At 35.3% G+C, this 21993-nt stretch overlaps 1 protein-coding gene across 1 annotated transcript in view; it reads right to left on the reverse strand.

The window, feature by feature from the left end:
* Positions 1-21993, reverse strand: part of LOC128858234 (AF4/FMR2 family member lilli) — a 224593-nt gene that overhangs the window by 97335 nt on the left and 105265 nt on the right. The window lies entirely within an intron of this gene.

Here is a 21993-nt window from a genome sequence, read left to right on the forward strand (position 1 = left end):
CACATATTATCTCTACAACTTTTTGTCTGCATGCATTCTGCTGATTAACTTCTGCATAGACTTTTATATGCTTTTTAACATTTATATCAATTCTATTCGCTGATGCTATTTTGTTCCCTCGTTGGGAGCATTTTTCCACTCAACACTCCAACTTTTTGCCTAGATCTGCGTTTGCATAATATACGTATGTGTGATTATGTAAATATAACACTTCAATCCGTTTCTCAAATAAGCTTCAGTGTGTTTCATATATACGATTTTCAGTGTACTTTACAAGTAACTTTATGCTAATTAAATTTAAATTCTCCTTTGCATCCGTTGCAAATGGAGTACTCTAAGGGATGCTAAAGTCATAGATTATTCTAATTCTAAACTTTTCTCATATGGAAAATTTAAATGATGGAAAAAGTTTACTGCTTGAATGTAGGCAAACTTCTGCCCCAAAAGGTGTTATATGGAGAGGAGTATATGGAGAAATTGTTTACAGATTTTAAAAGTTCTCCGTGCACTGAGGAAAGACCACAAATAGGCACATCATCCTAGAATACGCCAATTTCCCAAGAAAAAAGGGAGATGTGCTTTAATTTCATATCATTAGGTTTCTAGCAGGCCTCCTCGGTTCAGCTGCCAGTGGCAACTTCTCCGCTTTAGACAATCATCTTTACTTTACAGGCTGCCCAAGGGTTTAAGAAACTGACGGAACTTCGCACAGAACGCGCCTAATTGAAAAATAGAAATAGAAAATTTGTTACAAGGTGAAATCTAACACAAACAAGATTGGCGTCATAAACATGTTTTGATGGCGCCATCTTTTTAATGAGTTATTGAGTTGGAAGTTTCATCCCTAGCTGATCTCCAGTGAAAGCTTGGTGACATTCGGTTGAGTGGAAACGAAGTTATTGCGTCTAAAGTGTCAGTATGTTTGTGTTATCGGTACAAAAATGAGTTTTGAACAAAGTGCTAATATCAAATTTGGTTTTAAAATCGAAAAAACGTTTACCCACATAGTTGAATTGATAAAAACAGTTTATGGCGATGATTTTCTATCTCGTGCCAGAGTTCGTAAGTGGTTCACGAGTTTCAGAAATGATTGTGAGTACATAAATGACAATGAACATACGGACGGTCTAATATTAGTAAACACCGAAAACTTCATCGACATTGTTCGTAAATTTATCAAAAATGAACCGAAATCATCTTTGAGATTCATGGAACCGGAGTTCAATATCTCCAAAACATCAATTTGCCGTATTTTAACTGATCAATTGGGCTTACGAAAGGTTTGTGCACGTCTCATTCCGCACAAGTTAACTGAGGACCTAAAATTGCTCAGAATTCAATATTCGAAAGACCTCATTAAAGAGGCGAGAAAAGACGACAACTTCCTTTACAACATTGTAACTGGTGATGAAACGTGGTATTTCCAACATGAACCTGAAACTAAGCGTCAAAGTGCCGAATGGAAGGCCCCAGACGAGCCACCACACCCGAAAAATCGCGTTTGGGGAAGTCAAAAATAAAGTCGATGCTCATTTGTTTTTACGATTTCAGGGAGTGCATAGAGAGTTTATGTCAACGGGCCAAACCGCCAATGCAATATTTTATCTTGGCGTTTTGAAGTCTTTGTTGCATCGTATTCGTCGAATTCGCCCTAAATACCGCGAAGGAGGAAACTGGCGCTAATTGCATGATAATGCACCATCTCATCGGTTGTGACTGATTTTATGACTAGAAATCGCATTTGAACGATCAATCGCCTGATATGACTCCGTGTGGCTTCTACCTGGTAGAAGAATTGCATTTGGTCATGAAAGGAAAACGTTTAGCGTCCATAGAGGCCATACAAAAGGCTTTTACCGACATCCTGAAAGGCATTCCGGTCAATGACATGAAACACTCTTTCGAAAAGCTTTTAGTTCGCGCAAAACGCTGTTTCGAGGCCAGAGGGGACTATTTTGAATAAATGAACTCGAAGTTATCAGAACAAAGCTCATGTCGTTTCTATTTTAGCTTAGTCTTTTTTATTTTAAACGTCACCTTGTATATATTTTCAAGTGAAAAAATCTTTGATGTGAAAGTGAAGTTTGAGGAAATTTCATAGTTACTTATAAAGGAGTAGTGGCTGTAAATTTCTTCTTTAACCAAATTCAATCGTTTTTTCACAAATCCTGCTTAAAGTTCTGATTTTTTATCTATTTCAATCTCCTTTATAAACACGCTGCATCTCTTTTAATATAAAGTTATCGAGTTCTCGAAAAGTTTTGGGGATTTGGCAGGGATTGCTGCATATAGTCTCAGCTATTAGTGCAAATATAAGACAAAAATTTGAGAGGGGTGATTCTCACATATGACAAACAAATGTAAGGCAAGAAATTTTTAACTGAAAAGTAAACATTTTTACCACATTTTTTGCCAACATTTTTTTTGTTTTGGAAAAGTATATTTTATTCTAAAATATAAACCAAAGATTAATAAAAATTACAAAAATTATTGTTTTTTCTTTTAGAAGTTTTCAGTTTACATCTTATTGTACTGAAGGCTCACAAGAAAACAGAAAAAAACTTGTCAGTAGACTCTATTCAAAATACTTGAATCACGGTCACGGAATCAGTAATTAACTATTACTAACACTATTTTTTAGTATGTAATTTCACTCCTACAATATATTTATGTCTACTGCTATTATTTTGAATTATACTGCATAGCGAGTTGGACAAGTGTAGGGTGACCAGATAGCATTGTTAGTATTTCTCATTGTTGTATTTTGAAAGCTGTTCAAGTTACTGTAAAATATTCAGTAACATTTGCTTTTTCATCATGCAACATTTCACGCTTACCGAATGATAGAGAATATTATCGAAAAACCGACTAAATTGTGGGTAAGGGGATCCGGATTTTGGCCATAACATCATCTTCTCATTCGGTAAACGACTATGTCACCAAGCATAATTTCGAAATTGAAGTAAACTCAAAATTTTCGATCAAACATCAGTGCAACCCACTTAGTTGGTATTCAGAGACGGCCGGTTTTCTAATAGTGGTCGACCCTCGGCAGATAAAGGCTAACCTCCGAATGTACATCTGTCATGAAAAAGTTTCTCATAAAAAACCATCTCCTGTTCGGGGGCGACATAAAACTGTAGGTTCCTCTATTTGTGAAGAAACATGAAGACGCACACCAAAAAATAGGAGGAGAAGCTCGGACAAGCACCCAATGAAGGGTATAAATGCCGATTATACAAATACATATGTAGATGCTAATGCTTTTTTAAACGCATACACTAAAAAAATCTTATTTAAATCTTCGTCCGTTCAATCAATCCACCCAATCTCTTACAATTGAAAATTTATACGTTTCGCTCCTCAACCTTCCTTGCCACTTTGCAGTGATAGGTGCATACTTATGAATGTGTTACTTGAGAATGTGTCACTTGAGATCAGACGACTCGTTCACAGCTTAATGCCTCTATCCGGGACCTTTGACCTATTCCGAAATACTCGGCCAATTAAGTTTCAATTTGCTAATGGATTATTTCGCTCTGATAAACCATTTCATATTGAAATTTTCAAATCTAATTACCCTCAATTTCGCCTCTTATAAGAACACTTGAAGAGTGTAATCGGCTTTCTAGAAGTCTTGATCTTGATTTTCCGATGCCAATGTCTGCGTTTAAGTGACGCATTGAGTATAATTATTATCAAATAAACTATTTATTTTATTTAGTCCTTAAGTTATTGTTAAATAATCCTGAGAATATAGACTGTAATGTTTGGTACCATCGAATAAGGATATAAAGGAAATAAATTAAATAAAGGAATAAAAAGAGAAAAAATACCCATCTGTTGTGGAGTTAGAAGGTCGTAATGTTTCATAACAATTATTTTTGATTTTTTCCATAGAACTGCTGAACACGTCACAAGTGCAAAATGTAAGGAGGTAAGGATAGTTTCCTCTACCGATTTACCATAAGAATGTGAGAGAGTCGGAAGTTATGTTTGCTTTCTCTGCAGAATTGATTGTCGGAGTTTTCTTCTGTATTTGTATGTTATGCAGCGTTACTGTATAAATTTCAAAAAATTATTATTTTGTCTTTAAAAGTGGTTCTAATGCCATTTTGATGATAAAATTATAGACATAAATATGTTCACTTATTTTCAGTTCAACGTAGTCCCTCTCAGTCCGATTCGCACCGCACCGATATATGTAACTTTAAACCACATTTTTCAAGCCGAACTTATAATCCGGATCCATTGACTTGAAATTTTAGTGTATATTCACAATTACATTCGGCATAGAAGTAAGAATATTTTCAATAAAGCATTTTTATTTTCTAAATTTTCGAATTACTTTTTAATTTTTGTAAATTTTGAATTTAAATCAAGTGCAAAACTCGATTTTCAAAAAAAAAATGCTGCCCTTTTTTCTCTACTATTAGCCTCTCTCTCTATCCAGTGACTTGACCCCTTAAAGGTCAATTATAGCAAAAGGCACCACAGTTGTATAAAAAAAGCTCTTCTAATAATACAGAAACTCGGTCTTGAGGAACCCTTTATATGTGAACCGATCAACACTTGCCAAAACACAACCAAATAATAGCCAATAAATTTGTATATAGCAAAAAACAGAACAAGAAAAAGCTTGGTCCTCAATCCACTAGCAGCAAAGCAGTTCGAAACAACAGAATTTCTCTGCAGATTAAATCAAATATGCGCAGCCACCTTGCCACTTCATTCAATACAATCGCGGCAGTTCATTGTTGCATGCAATATTTATTTATAAATGCAATTAGTGGAGAAATACATAAGCATGCAGAAGCTTCATTGAAAAAAGATTTAACAGTGAGATTGAAATTCTGAAACCCAAAGACTAATACGATTAAAATAAAATGAAAATAAAAATTAATAAATCAGATAAAAATAGAGAAAATTGCATTGCTATGGAATGGTTGTTTAACCCAAAAAATTGAATGAAAATTTTAAATAATAAAAGTAGCTAACTTGTTGACCCAATTTGTGTGCTCGTGCATGCTGCCTATGTTGAATTGAATGTGGAAATGTGTGAATGTGCAAATGCATAGAAACACGCAAGTTTAAGCGCTTGCTGCGCACTTTCAACAGCACTTCTTCAAGTGTGTGCGCTCGAGTATTCACCAAAATGAGTGTTAAGTGCGTGTGGGTGTGGGGAGTAGGTGTGCGTAGCATACGGCTATTGTTCTCTGCGCCATAGCGCAATTCTGCTCATTCATTCTTCTAGGCCAACCGCAAAATTAAGTCTTGAATATGTCGGCATGTTTGTATATACATATGTATGCATATAGAGGTATATGAAAATTTTCAAAAATGCACACATTGTAAAGCAGACAGGTATGCACACACATACGTACTATGCGAGTTGGGTATGCGTGTGTGCATTATAATACAAATAAGCACTCAAACGTGCCTTTTCACTTGAAAGTTAATGCAAATGGAGCTCTTGAGAACTATTTTTAAGACCGCAAAACAACACCAACTAAAATTTACTGCAAAAACAATAACTACAGCAGAACAATGCATAATAATAACACCTAAATTCCAACATTTTCTCTCCCAAATAGAAGCATGCCAATTGACTTTCCAATTGTTGCAACCTGCTAAGCGGTCGGTCGAAACCTAACTTAACGCAACGCCAAGCAAAGAAGCTCACAAAAGAAGGTACATTTGTGTTGGTGCTAGCAAATGCGGTTGGTAAATCCCCAATTTGTTGCCCCAAACGACTGTTGCTACTTTCAACATTTGCAAACAACACTCAATGTAAGGTTCTCTTTATTTTCTTGCCTAATTAGAAAATATGATTGCAGAATATGTGAAGGAAGTGGCATTGAAGATTATGTTAAATGAAAGTGAGCGTATTTGTATGTAATAAAGTTGTTTCCAAATAAATTCTTAGAATGGGTTTTGTTTACTAGAAGGCTTTTGTTTCAATTTGTTTAAAAATGCCTCCACAATCTGATTTTCATCTAACCATAATTGTACTTAAATGCCGCCGGTTTTGTTGATTTTGCTTTAAAGAATGAGGAGGTCTAGACTTAGCCATTTTAATGCAGCTGTACATACGTACATAAGTACTTCTTTATTTTTGTTTATGGAGCGCTTCAAATTTAAAGTTTTATGCAAAAATGTTGCTTTGGTAGGTTAAGATTTTTTTTTTTTTATATACAGGGACACTAGGGCAGGTCGATTTAAAAATCGCTCATTGCTCTGTGAAAATCGTATTCTAGGGATCAAAATAAGAAACTTTGCCGAAGGAACCATACCTCTAAAACGAATTCTGATGTCCCCAAATTTGGGTCGAACGAAAAATCCCACTTTGACCCATTTAGAGTACTCCAATCGAGTCCAAATGTATGACCGACCCCCACTAACTTTGGACGGCCGATCCACCCATGCCAGTGGCACACCCCCTGGAACTCCCCTGGGGGTTCCCCATACAATCATTTCAAAATATCACCATTTTTGGCCTTTACATGAGAAAAGAAACTAAAAAGTTCGACCCAAATTGGGGGACATCATAATTCGTTTTAGAGGTATGGTTCCTTCGGCAAAGTTTCTTATTTTGATCCCTAGAATATGATTTTAACAGAGCAATGGGCGATTTTTTTGCCTCCCCACAAATGGACCCGGCCTAAGGGACACCCTATACACACTTGCAGAAATTTTATTCTTAAATAAGTGCTGGTAGGTCTTCGCGGCTTCTCTTGCGTATAAAATGAAATACACTAAATAAATAATAAATTTAAATCTTTGAAACGGAGAAACAAGCCATTTCTCTTCTTTTTTAGTTTTATTATAATATTATATCATTTATTTAAAAACTTTTCTATATATACATAATCGGGGCGTAAATTTTTTTCGATTATAAAGATTTTCTTCTATTCTTGATCTAATTAGCAAAATTTGCTAAGAGTTTCATTACTTCATATATACCACCTTGATCAAAAAGTTCCCGGAACAACCGCGTTGTTAGATTGCCACATCTATGATTAAAATTCCCACTAAAATTCGATGGCCATTGTTTGAAATTTGTGAAAGTTACGCCGTCTTGAGTAAGTTTAGCTTTACACACGTGCTCGATTTTTTAAAGTTTTTAAAATGGATTGAAAGTTGATACAACGAATCTGTATTAAGTTTTGCGTTAACGGTGCGAAAACCTAAGAAATGTTGGGAAAATATATTAGTAATAATACTCTAACGAAAACAGCTATTTACGAGTGGCATGAACGCTTCATAAGAGATCAAGAGTCCAACGGGGAGGACGAACGTAATGCAGGCCGTCGACATCGAAAACTGATGAAAACATCAATAAAGTGCAAGACAAGTTGATCAATAACCACAAATTAACCATCAGAGAGCTTGCAAAGGACGTAAATATTTCTTATGAAATCCATTTAGGAAACTGTAGTTAAAGTTTTGGGTTTATGCCTTGTTGCCGCAAAGTTGGTCCCAGAGTCGTGAATTTCAGGCAAGAAAAGGAGCGCGTTGATATCGCCAAAGACATGATTTCGAAGGCTGAATCTGAACATTCATTAAACGTATCATTATTGGAGACAAGACGTACGAGTACCACATGCAATCCGGACGTCATCAGACATCAGGCGAGTAACTGGAGAGCTCCGAATGAACCAAGACCAAAAAACCACGCCATTTTCAGTCCAAAATTGAAACGATGCTCACTGTTTTTGTGGATTACAACGTCATTATGCGCCACGAATTTTTGCCAAAAGATCAGAAAGTTAATAGGTACTATTATTAGATCGTTATGAGATGTTTACGTGAAGCAATTCGTCTAAGCAGAAAGGATTTGTGGGAAAATAACTCGTGGAGCTATAGATTTTTTTCGGATTGATAGGGTCAAAAAATCACTACGAGGAACCACTTCGGCAAAGGAAGTAATGGAAACGACAAAGGGAAATAATGGAAAAATTGAAGACGGCTCTAATGGCTATAGCGAAAATAGAGTTCCAGAAATGTTTCTAGAGCTGAATCATACGCTGGCATAAGCCCTTTGCAGTTGATGGGGAGTACTTTGAAGGCGATAATATAATATCACTTTTGAGAAATAAACTTTTACTTTGAACTTTCTGAATATATTTCAGAAACTTTTTGAGCAAAATGGTATAAAGCCCTAATAATCCATTAAATTTTTGAATATTTGACCACAATTTACTAGCGAGATCGATTGCAAAATATGATTGGATTTCACAGCGGGCTACAGCTACAGTTTCCCCCACAAAGTCCTGCGCATTAGTTACCTTTTCTGCTATCTGGTTGGTTCTCGCTGATATTTCTATGGCTGAGAACTAAGATAAGAAGGTGAATCATTTTCAAAGATATTAAATTTAATCTCAATTTGTTTGATTCTAGTAATTGAGGAAGCCAGAATATATTGATGCTTCGGTTATTTGATTAATTTTATTTCTCAATTTTCATACTAAATTCCCCAGTGGCTCCCCAGGCATAGTGACCGAGCTACGCCTGTCTCACATCATACTCTCTTATGAACCCGATAGGGTAAAGTGAGTTGGTTTCTTTATCGACTATACGACTGCTTTATTGTTATCTTCTCGATCGATACGAAATGAAGTTTTTGCTGAAACTTATGCTTGCTTTCATAAAGTCTGGGGCTCATTTTGTTAAAATTGTGATATTAACCAGATAAAGGGTTTTCCAATAAGAGGTGTTATTTTGATTTTCAAAGAAAAATGTTATTTTTTAATGTAAATAATCGGATGTTTATTTCATTATAAAGAGGAACATAATAGTCGAACATAACATCAGGCAAATGACCACCACGACCACGCTTACAGGACAATATCGTTTTCATGAAATTTTCCATAACCGTATTCGAAAGTGGCTGCCTTATGTCCTCGATAGCCTCACACATTCCATCTTTGAGGTCTTGAACCGACCCTGGATTATTGGTGTAGACCTTCTCTTTCACGTGACCCCAAAGAAAAAAGTCACAAAGTGTTAAATCACAAAATCTCGTTGGCCAATTGTGATCACCTCTTCGAGAGATAGGACGGTCCGGAAGCTTTTTTCGTAAAAGATCAATGGTTTCGTTGCTTCTGTGTCACGTAGCGCCGTCTTGTTGAGAATAAACGTTGTTCAGATCAATACCATCCAATTCCGGTCATAAAAAATAGTTAGTCATCTCTCGATAGCGGAATCCATTCATTCATAACACCTGCTATTGGAAAACCCTTTATTAATCCTGTATACGAAGGACTTCACATCCAAAAGCTACACCACTTATTCTTTAAATTTAACTGCTGAATACCCTGTCATTTCTGTCAATGGAAGTCAAGTCCAGGATAATTTTTAGTGTCTCTGACGGAAAAGGTCGTCTTAATACTGATATACTGTTTTCCCCACATTTGCTGTTTTTGTATTTTTGACGGTTCGCTGATATTATACAGATAAAGCAATTCACCACTTCAGAACCAAGAGAGTGATGTCCACGAGAAATTTGATTTCAATTCTTGTGCGATGCGAAGGTGAGAAGTTTGATGTGCTTACTCTGACATTGGTACTGCAGTAGAAGATAGAAGAAGCCTTCCCAATACATTTCTAAAAATCTCATATATGACTTCCAAGATACTCAAGCACTCAACTCATTAAAATCTGATTCTGGCAGGCCCAACATTAGCAGTTGAATCGGAACACCTATGCTCCTGCAAATTTGGCTCACACCTACTGATGCTCTAAATGGCATTTAAATTCGTGTAAATCACGTAGGTCACCGAAGCAAAGCCCCTCCTCATCTTTGTTTAAAAGAATAATCTCTCATACTGGAATAATCTTGCATACTCGAACTTTCAAATTTCTTGCGAGGTTCCCTCTGATCTCAGATTCAGAAAGCATGGCATTCGAGCAGTGGGTACTAATATACTTACTTCCATATGGTCCTCCATACACTTACACAATTGAATTAAAATTTGATGGCAACGAAGAAGTGCTTTCCTCACTATCTAAGCTTGTTGTAAAACAGTTGCCTTATCACTGTGTCGTCGTCTAAGTTGAAATGTTTCAGTTTGATTTTTTTTTTGTTCTATTGAGACTGTTGAGCAGCTCGCATTAAGCCGTCATTAAACCTAGTCAGGCAACAATTGATTCACAATTTGCCGGCATTGCTCTCTATGCTAAACTTAAAGGGGAGTATATGGCCAAACAAAATATGCTCTACCTCATTTGACACACTGCATCACAGATAAATTTGCAAGGCAAGGTAGGACCCATCACATTCCTTCTGAAAATAAACGTATGCGATCATCCAGTGCCATTAGCAAATTACCAGTTGGACCATTTGTTGAATGCTAAAATGATGAAGAAGGCTGTGCTTGAAACTCTAGCAAGTCATTTGCGAAAATGAAAGACGTGTATTTCCCAAAGGAAGCACGCCAACTACAAGAGCGATAAGCATAAAAAATTAACTTCTTGTTTACTATATGGACCTCTAGAATTAATTCTGAAAAGTAGAGCTCATTGTCACAGGTTGTAGAAGTATTCAATATAAATATATATCTTCATATCATATAATGCCCCGAAATATCACACATGTATGCCAAGAACTATGCGCAGAATGCTCCGATTTGCATAGGATTTTTTGAATTTTGAAGCTAATCTCTCTTAGAAGGTTTTTCGTTCAGATAAATTGTATTAGGCTAGTAAAGATGCAGGTCATGTCATGTAAGTCAAAATGTGTTCAAAAATCATTAAATTAATTTTCAAACTGTAATAAATAAAAAATGACTCTACTGATAGGATTACAATTTTTTGCTATAAAACTTTGAACTATCATTCAGCATTAATCAAATTTATCAATTATTTCTTATTACTTTAAGCTTTGGAAAGCAAAATGAAATGTTTTCCAAAAATTGCTTTTTTAGTGTATTTTCGCTGGGTACCAACCTTTACAGGGTTGAATGACCAACCAACAGAGTGAAAGAAAGAAAAAAGAGTGGTACATAGAGGTTTGTTATTTTCAAACACTCTCTGAACAACTAAACTGCAATAGGTTAGCGAAAAAAATACGATATAAAGTATAATACGTCAACTCCCATGGTCGAGTGAATTTATTATCTATATGCGACTTTTAGCACAAATATCACTAAAACACTTCTCATAGAAATCAATTACCAGAGTAGGAAGTAGTAGAAAATGGATGAATGCATATATTCAAACTAATTCCACTTATCAGCTTAAATCTATAAGCCTTAAACGATTTGCTCCTTCCTTTGTGTACAGAAGCAGAACTGCGTAAATTTCCAAAGCTGACGCAAACAATTGAATAAATACAAATTTCTCGTTAACGAAAGTATTGATGACCAACAATACCACACAAAACACATATCGAGTTCTGCATTCAGTGAACTCTCAAATATCATGTAAAAATTTGTATTTCCAATGCACATTATTTACACAATCAATTGACAGTAACAAGTTGATCATGCAACATACTCGTAGCAACATAAAGGAAGCGTTTCACCTTGAATGATATGAAAAGTCACGAACTCCCAAGTAGTTGCCACCAAAATGCTAAAAACTACCAAACACAGCCATATTATGAGGCAGCTGTTTTGGCCATAATCTAAATACGTACAACTTGCTTTAGGCGGCATATGGTGCATGTACACTTACAGACACATGCCTGTGTAAAAGCATACCCTGCAGGAAATATATGGAACGGTGGGAAATTTTTTTAGAAAAATTATTCAAAAATGTCGAACTCTCGACGGACAAAGGTAATTCTTTCCGTGCATTGCCAAAAGATGCTCACGAATCTTACATTTGCAGAAAAACATTACATGAAAAACCAGTGCGAAATACTATTTGCTAGCATAAGTCCGTTTGCAAAGCGGTCGAAGCGTCGCTACGTATATTAATAAGCATACACACGGTATTAACTTGAAAAGTTATGAGAGTCCTATCGGCGTGGTTGTCGAAAATTACAAGAGACAAATTTCCCCAAAAAAGTTGGAATATAAATTTTAATTTTATGAAAAACATCTGAGGGGGCGTATTTTTTGACTATCACAAAACAAACGGGGATTGGTTTTAAAAATTAACAAAAGAAAAATTTCTTCAAAAAATTTAGAATATAAATTTTAATTTAATGAAAAAAATCTGAGGGTGCGTATTTTTCACAAATTACAAAATACAAAATTCTTCAAAAAATTTAGAATAAAAAAATTAAAAAAAATTTACAAAAACAAATTGTTTTTTAAAATATTCATATATATGTATTTCAACCTAAAAAATTAAAAAAGAAAAATTTTACATTTAAAAAGAACCGAAGATACCTTTTAAAATGTCCTAGAGATACCCTTAAAAGTCGTCAATGTTGAATAAATCTCAAAATTATTAATTTTTTTTTTTCAAAATTGTTTCAGTTTACTTCTTATTATACTCAAGCCTACAAATAAATCAAAATTGAGAAATATTTGCGGCAATGTCCTAAACCACGTATTCTATGGATCGTTGAAGTACTTACAAAGAATATAACATAATTTGCTGTGTGCTAATATTTGTTAAGTTATACCATAGAAATAAAAAAAAAATCTGCGTAAACGATATTGCTAAATTTAGGTCTCTCGGATGCGAGCCATTATGCGAAACCACGGCGATTGATATCATATTTCATATATGGGGCTTTCAAATTGAAAATAATTTCATTATAACTCACGCACAGTCTTTTTTTATTTCACTTCAACGTCGAACCGTTCACACTAGAAAATCCTTAACATATTGGCACCAATAAGAACCCAGTTATATATTACTTTTCGAAAATTACAAAAGAAAAATTTCCCCTAACAATTTAGATTATCAATTTTTACCTAATGAAAAAAATCTGAGGGCCGAATTTTTTGAAGGTCACAAAAATTCTCCTCTCAAAATTCACCAAAGAAAAATTTCACCAAAAAAATGTAAAATATAAATTTTAATTTAATGAAAAAAATCTGAAGGTGCGAATTTTTCAAAAATTACAAAATACAAATTTCTTAAAAAAATTTAGCAAAAAACAATTTCTTACTCAATGATGAATTGATTAAATACCGTGATTTTAGATGCAGAAATTTACTGTGCAATAACTGGTAATAAAGGGTATTTTTTTTAGAGGTTAGGTTTTCAAGTTGGCACTACTTTTTTCGTAGATGGTCTTTTTGACAGCTGTCACTTGATTTATGCTCAGTTTGGTTTGCCATTTCATAATGAATAGACTTACACCTAAACAACGTTTGCAAATCGTGCAAATTTATTACGAAAATAATGGTTCGGTTCGCGCGACGCATCGCGCGCTGCGTCCAATATTCGGTCGACATAATCGTCCATCAGAGTCACTAATTCGATTAACCATGGATCGGTTTCGCATCACGTTTGCTCTAGTGGATAATACGCATCCTCAGAGACGTCGTACAGTGCGCACCGAAGACGCTATTGCTGCTGTGGAGCAGAGTATCGAAGAAGACCCGAATGAGTCCATCCGCCATCGCGCGCAGCAATTGGAGATGTGCCCATCCACTTTATGGAAGATTTTGCGGAAGGATCTTGGTTTGCGGGCTTACAAAATCCAACTCGTGCAAGAATTGAAGCCGAACGACCATCAAGCGCGTCGCACGTTCGGGCCCACCCGTAAACACCCTTTATTAGTAGAATGTGACCATTTCGTGTAACAAGTGAATTTTTCTACAGGGTAACTAAACTTGCTCCCCATTGTAGTTGATTGTTACGCCAGCATGTATCCATCTATGTAAACAACAACATCAACTTTTTGCCTGCCAGCTTAAGTAACTGTCAGCTGAATGACTGACTAACTGTCGTTTAGCTACTCTTCACTCAACATAAAGCAGCATACATTCCCACTCACACATGCATGTCAGCAGATTGATGTTGAACGCTAAGAGCAAAGAACTACAGCCTGTTGACGCTTATCTGCCCGCAATAACCTACAGCCAACGGTCATCATTTGGCGAGTGCATGCGTATTCACACCAACTACTTTTAACGCCTAAATGACGGCGGTGGCAGCTACGCACGCAAGTGGCAATCGCCATACTTCAGCTAGTGAATAGCGCGAATGTGCCGTGCATCACCTGCAACACTATAACACCTCACTCGTCTGCTTTTATCAGCTTGTTAACTTTCGCTGCGAATAGACAACGACGCTTGAAGCCATCAACTTTTACAACTTCTGCAGCTGCTGCTCTTGGCAATATTTCCCTTGTTTGCAGTTAATTCGCTTAATATCTTAACTAACTGAAAATGGTGCAAGAAAAATGTAATACAATATAAAATAATCATCATAGGGCAATGTTTGTTAAAAAAATATAATAAAAATGTTTAAAAATTAGGTTTGCTGTATGTCTTGAAGAGGCGAAAATATAGCCTGTTGCAAAATTGGAAAACCCCCACATATTGATTAGTTTCAACAATTTATTTATTTTTAACTTTGATAATTTTTTTTTTTAAATACAGTTCATCTGTAACAAAGCCTATATTAATCAGAGTTTCAAACTTTGTAATATAAATCTTTACAAAGTTTGAAACTCTTTGAAAATTCGACAAAAATTCTGAAAAATTTCCCACTTTTTTATCAGCATTTCTAAATTAATGCAATCTTTAACTAACAAATTTGAGTACACAGTTTTATAGCCCATTTAATTGCAATAAAATATGGTGGAAAATTAGTCATCCAAAGTAGTTTTTGAATAACTGTATTACTAAATACAAAAAATGAATGGAGAGGAGAGGCTTGTATGTTCTAGTTCACAAATTTGAAATTGGATTAACTTACGACGACATTTGAAAAACTTATATACATATCTTCCAACTTATATTTCTCGTATAATAATGGGCAAATTTGAAATGGCTGAAAATTCTCATTTATTTTTGATAATTTTTTTCCATTACGGTTTTGCCTATTTACTTTATGCAGGAAAAACGCATTTGAGCAGTACCTTTGGGACAAAAAAAATTAATAAACTTAAATACTATTTGGAATACTAGAATTAAATAGATTACAAAACTGCATATCCAAAAATTTTACAGAAATTTCTAATGAAAAGTGTGGAATTTTTCTTGAAATTGGAGTAATGTTAGAAAATGTTGCGTAATGTTGGGAGATGGTTTTTGATTTTTGTTATAGATTGAAATATATTTTTATAAAACATTAATTAAAATTTATTAAAAAATTAGTCCAGGCTAGTCAATATCTGTTGACCTTACACTTATATATGTCACTTACTTTAAACGCTGAATCAGCTCAAGAGCTAACTAAGTCTCCTGAATGATTTGTTGATTTACTGGCAAAATATATAGCTTTTACTTAACTGTATAAGGTTCAAGGGTAGTGTGTTGTATCATAGTAGATTGTGTATGTATGTGGGCAAAGAAGCATATTTCACTAGATGTTACCTGCGTCTATGAGCGCAAAGTGTTTTTCATTTATCATAAAACAGCTGGAGTCCAAAAGTTTGCTGTTATCCGATTAAAGCAAACCTATTTCTTTCTTAGCCTTATAATGCACCTCAAGGGAACATCTTAAATTGTATTATATTGTGAATATTTACAGGCATATAAGGGGTGATCATTTTAGAGGTATCGGATTTACAATTACATTAAAGCAACAAAATTAATTGGGCAATCTTTAATATTTTTGTGTAGAACCATTTATGACATTTATTTTTTAAAGGCAACCCCTTTCAAATGTTGGCCATAACTGCGCCGTAATTCGGCCATTCGTGAATACCAATTTTGAATGGCTCGCTGGAGGAATTCGGTCGGTATCTCGTAATGTTGGCTTTCGATGCCTCAATAGAAGCATCCACAAAGCATTTATATTTTACATACCCACAGGAATAAAAGTCCTAAGGTGTGATATTACACGATCTTGATGGCCAATCCACTGGTCCGAGACGAGAGATAAATTGCTCACCGAAAAGACCTCGCAGTAAATCCATTATTTCACGGTCTGAACGTTAAGTAGCGCCGTCCTGTTGGAACCAAATGCTGTACAGATCACGCGCTTCAATTTGCGGAATCAAAAAGTCGTTTATCATGGCACGATAACGTTCGCAATTCACTGTTACTTGGCGCCAGCCTCGTTTTTGAAGAAGTATGGACCGATGATTCCTTCACCATACGGTTGTTTCCAATAGATGTAATGGCTGTTCTTGAATGGCGAATGGCTTCTGATTGCTCTTCAGCCTCTTCAGGCGAGAATCTTTTCATAAGGAAATGTCAATTAAGAAAGTATGTATTAAGTTTGACAGTAGTCACGCGTGATCTGTCAAGAAAACCATATTGGGAAAAGTACGTAAAATCTGATGACCCTTTCTAAATACTAATATTCGATTCCTTCATAAGAGATATACTGAATCATACTACAAACTAAAGCGGACTATAAATAGAGAACCGCGGAGCCAAAGTGCATAACTCAAATTTTGTTCATTTATTCCATTTCAGCGAACAGAGTCTGTAGTACATTCAAACAAATTATATGGGGTCGTCTCTCAATGCAATGAAAAACCTCACAACCATATCTTCTCCTTACTTCACTGACCGCCTTTCTCCTCTGATTATGCATAGGAATTATACTTCTTATTCGAGATATATACACATATGGTCTTGTTTCACGTCAGCGAAATGCAATCAACCTTCGTCGAAATGGAACTATATGAAGGAGCTAAAAACACTATTTGCAATGATTTTAAATTCTCTCCTGTCAAAATATTTCAACAGATACATTTTTACAAAATGTTTATTTGTGTCATTGGCACCTCAGAAAATGTTATTCCAATGAAAAGTCAGACAAAAGCTTCACATTCATTCCAAGGTGAAATGAAAAACTATTGGATTGGGGAATAAGTTCATAGTGCTTTTATATTTTCTTTTATTTTACAACGATTTGTTTGCTGTTTAGCAAATGGTAAGTACTCATTCGATAGAACTCTTTCTGCTCTACAAAACATTAACATAGTTTTCGTATCTTTCAGTTATTTCATTTTTTATTAGTTTTGAGGCTAAGAAATGGAATATCCAGGAGGCAAAAATCAACATTTTCGACACCTGCTATTCTTTGCTCTTCATCGAGGTCAAAAAGCTGTCAAAGCAGCCCAGGACATTTGCGACGTGCATGGAGAAGATGTCATAGGCGGGTCTATTGCACGAAAATGGTTCGCAAAGTTGAAAAATGGCGACTTTGACGTCGCTGGCACGTCCCGCAACGGAAGGACTTCTGAATTTGATGCAGAACGTCTCAAATCTCTTTTGAAGGTCGTCAAACCAATTCTGAAATAGTGGAAAAAATAAAATGTGATCATAAAACGATTCTCACTCATTTTATTCAATGGGATTTATCGAAAAATTGGGAGCCTGGGTGTCTCACGAATTCAACGAAAATAACAAAGAAAGCCTTCACATTGCTTCTCAGCATCTCTCCCGCCATCGAGCAACACGCGGTCATAAGCAGCGCTTTTTGTACCGAATAGTCACGAGAGATGAGTAATGGTACCTACACCTACACATCAATATGGAGTAAAGAAAGGATTGGATGGCTCCAGGAGATACGCCAAAGCTAAAAGTCAAGCCGGATCTTCATCCAAAGAAGATCATGACATGTGTTTGGTGGGGCTAAAAGGACATACTGCACTGAGAAAAGCTCGAAAAGAATGTCACGGTCAACAAGGAGCTCTACATTGCCCACCTACACCGCGTGAATGAAATTATTCTACTGAAAATACCTCATCGACATGTTTATATTGCACAAGTCATCAAAGCCGCACTCCTAGAGCTCGAATGGGAGGTCCTTCAGCATCCGTCTTATTGATATATTTATTGTTCTTAATTTAAATAAAAATCTTCGGTAAAAATGACACCCAACCTAATACTAAGCAGATATTTCCAAAAAAAAATTAGTTTCTAGGTAGAGCAAATATTTGTAAACCCTCAATAAGGATTTCTACTTAACAATGAACTGTTCTAACCATGAAAATCTGAGCTTTAATACCTTCTTTTCCAGAAAACAAGAAAAAATACGACGTTTTACAAATAACCTCAACCAAACTGTTATTAAAAAATATTCTGCTTTGTTAGAAGTATGGCATCCCAATTACATTTGCACAATCTCCATAATTCCTTATATCCTAGTATGCTTCGATACTAATTTTTTCATGTTTTTCCAAAATACCCCACAAACTGTCTTCTAGGAATTTTATTATGGGGAGATGGTCGAGCAAACTCGCACAAATTTTAATAAATTCTGGATGTTCTGCTAAACATCTATGAAGAGGCACCATTGAACTGCTGAAACACTGCTTAAAACCAAAAAAAACTATCATGTTCAAGGATACGAACTGACTGAATCATCTCAAGAAATGTGTCAGTCAATTAGTCGGCTGGGTCATTCTACTATACTCGTACTTGACTATTTTGAACTACGACTTGCATAAGGTCGGTCGTGCTGACAAAAGTTTTATAATTTTAGGCCAATCGAGTGACTCACATAAGACGCCAGCCATGTGTTTGAAATTATTTATACTCGTATATAAAAATGTGATAAAATTTTAAAGGAATTAAGGGGACAGATGCCTATAAAATTTCGAAAAATTTTTATTTTTTTTTTTCATAAAATGTTAATTTTATTTTTTTTTAAGAATGTGTCAAAAAATTTTTAGAACGTAAATTTAAGTATTTCTTATATTATAGATCGTCAACCGTGACGACTCTATTCTTTGCGTTAGAGCGCTGGGAGAGGTTATAGTTACGTTGTATTCAAACTTTAGACGAGTTTTTCTCAAAACTACATATATTTTTCGAATTGGCGTACACGATAACTCGAAAAGTTATTGACCGATCTCCTTGAAATTTTGCACACACCTTTTTTATAATATTAATTTCTATGTGAATTTTCAATTTTTCGAAAATTTTTCGAAGCAAAAATAGTAGGAAAATTCGCCCCAAAATTCATCTTTTTCCGCGATTTTTTTTTATTTTTTTAATTCATATAAAAATTATGACATTAATAAACAAAAAAAATTTTTGGTTTTTTGTATTCAGGTCACTAACGCCGATGCTACAATGCCCGCCGATTGAGAAGCCCCGCTTCGACCTTGCTGGAGGAATTGAGTGGACATCCGCCATTTGAAATGATTAAATAAACTGTATGCCAATTTTAAAAAAAATATATTGACTCCTTCATTTTAAATAATTTTAATGAAAATCAGGGAAAATATAGCCGTTTACAGGTATCTGTTCGCTTAAAGCTAAATAGCACTGTGCAACATAAAAATAACAAGGTGCTGACAATGGGTTTTGATAAAGCGAACTAAAATAGTTTGCGTCTAAATTTTATTTTAGGAGTGGTCACAGTTTTCGCCCTTTCGCGCATTCTTATGGTAGGTAAATTGGCATACCTGTATGAAACTATGAGATCCTTACATTTTAGATATACGAAGTGTTCAGCAGTTTTATTAAAAAAAAAAAAGGGAATATTGTGCCACCAACATTTCCACCATCTAACTCTAGATGGGTATTTTTTGTCTCATTTGCAGAAGAAAGCAAAAAAACTCATAACAGAGAGATGTAACGGGTAAATTATATACTAAAAAAATATTCATCATCAAATTTTACTAAAGTCTCTTAATACTTTAAAACTCAAAATTTAGCATGAATTCTAGTCGGATAAATAGAATGGTTATCGCAAACATTAATTTTGGGATACTTTCTAAAAACTGATTCTATATCTTTGAAACACACCCGTTACAAGTGCAAAACCCTTACTAGCAATGACAGCAGCTCGCACCACAGACGCCGAACAACAACCTCTCTTCAGCTCCAGCAGTCTTCCATTTCATTGCTCGTTGTTAAAACATAAATTAAGCTAATGAAGTGTATGGCGCGCGGCAAGGTTTCTTCACCTCTACGACTCACATCAACTTCCTTACACATACATACACTTTGCTTTGAATTTCCTTCTGGTTTCAAATTGTTTCTCTTCCCTATTCTTACAGCGCAGTAGCTAATTCCTATTTTTAATTTGCTTTTCTTTCTTTTTTAATTTCATTTGTTCACTTAAATTACACTTGACTTGCTTAATTGGTGAAAGTCTTCCGATTTTCTTCTTTTCTTTTCTTTCATTGTCTTTTCCTTTCCGCTTCTTTCACTCTCATTCTATTCATTGCTATTCCTTAAATGCGTTTACAAATAAGTTTAACGCCAATTAGCCACAAATAGACAAACAGCTTTGTGGTGATTAACATTGAAAAGCTATATGATGTTGTTGTTTTTATTGTTTTTGCTTTACTTTGTTTGAGTTTTTCAGATGTTAATGCTCTTGGTAGCCACCACAGGATTTTCCTTTGCGTCATGTCAGTTGTATTAGTAGGTATTGTATATGTATGAATATTTGTATGTAGTAGTAACTTATACTTTGAATCCAACTTAGCACAATGGCATAACGGCCACGAAAGTCTGGCTTCAAGTTTATCAAAAAGAAATTTCAGTTGAATCGCAGTTTAAATTTGTATGCCAAGTGATGGCTTTGCAAAAGTATCATCAGAAGTTGTTTAGAACAATTTGATATCCAGTAAACACTTATGTATGTAGATAAAAATATCTCACGCTTTCGTGCTTACCCATTCCTATCATTTACTGCAGTATCGAGGAGCCTGATGTGTGTCTAGACATTAGACTATAGACACTGAAAATATATTTTGTTGGATACAATAGTTTAGGAGAAGCGATTTGATGGAAGTTCACTTTAAAGTTCTACTACTCTTAAGAGATGAAATAGAGTTAATTTTTAAGATTTCTTTTAAAAGGTACAAAATAAAGTTTTTTTCTCGATCTGCTTTTCTTACTACCTCTCAAAAGCTCTGCCAGAAGCTGCTATTTCAAAAGGGGCGCGCCTATTTGTAAGAATTAGAACGGCGATTTATTATGACTACACGAAGCATACCTAGATTGTGGAGGCGCATAATTTGTATTATAAATACTTGACACCTCTGTTCTTAATAGGATCCAATACGGTCCGAAACAAAATATGATCGGCAAAATTCACTTATAAGATAACACGACACATCTGGCTAAAACTGCATAAGATCGATAAAAAAACTGGCTCTCTCTTGTTAATAAGATGCCTGAAATTTTCACCGTGCACTGCTTATGGAGCTACGGAGCTACGGCTCAGAGACTGAAAATATATATTAGTAGTACTGGACTAGCATGGCACGTGAACTGTAACTTAAACTGCTTTGCTGCTTTAAATATGATGGCAACCATTTTTAAATCCGAGGTCTTTGTAACACTTAAACTAGCAGACTGGATAATTGGCGTGAGGTTGTTAGGTCATAAAACTGGGCTCTGTAGTGAAAGCCAAGCTCTAAAGGCCTGCTCGCTCTTCTTAAAAAATAGTTCAGAAATTAAAGTTGAAGCATAACTTCGTTGCAAGTTGGCACTCGCCTGAAGTTGTGTGAATGTCGGGATAATGTGGTATTCAAAGCATCTAACTGGCCTGTCCATTTGCGAAAAGCTGTATTTAGAGCGTCCAATTGATCCGGAACTAATTTCAGAATCAAACATAGCGGGAACAACCTGAACCATCAGGTCCTCAGTGTAAAATCTCATTAGAGTCACTGGTGAAATAGCGATACCTGTAACAACCAAGTATTTCCTGAAAGGACCTGACAGGTTAGTCTCCTTCTGAGACAGAAGAAGAGCTACAAGCCTTGATATGACTAATTGCGGGGCACAATCCTTTTGGACGACATGTGGCCACCCTAGGCAACATCGAAGACTCACTGTGTATATCTTATTTGGAACATGAAGATAATAGTAGATAATACTTTCTCTGAAAATATCCGGCCTTCGCCAGACTTAGATGGCACATTTTTGGATCGGAACTGTTGAGAATGGATGAAAATGGATACTCTTTTCCCCGACAATTGGCTAAGATTCGTAA

This window comes from Anastrepha ludens, chromosome 3 (assembly GCF_028408465.1).
Source record: "Anastrepha ludens isolate Willacy chromosome 3, idAnaLude1.1, whole genome shotgun sequence".
Taxonomy (NCBI): domain Eukaryota; kingdom Metazoa; phylum Arthropoda; class Insecta; order Diptera; family Tephritidae; genus Anastrepha; species Anastrepha ludens.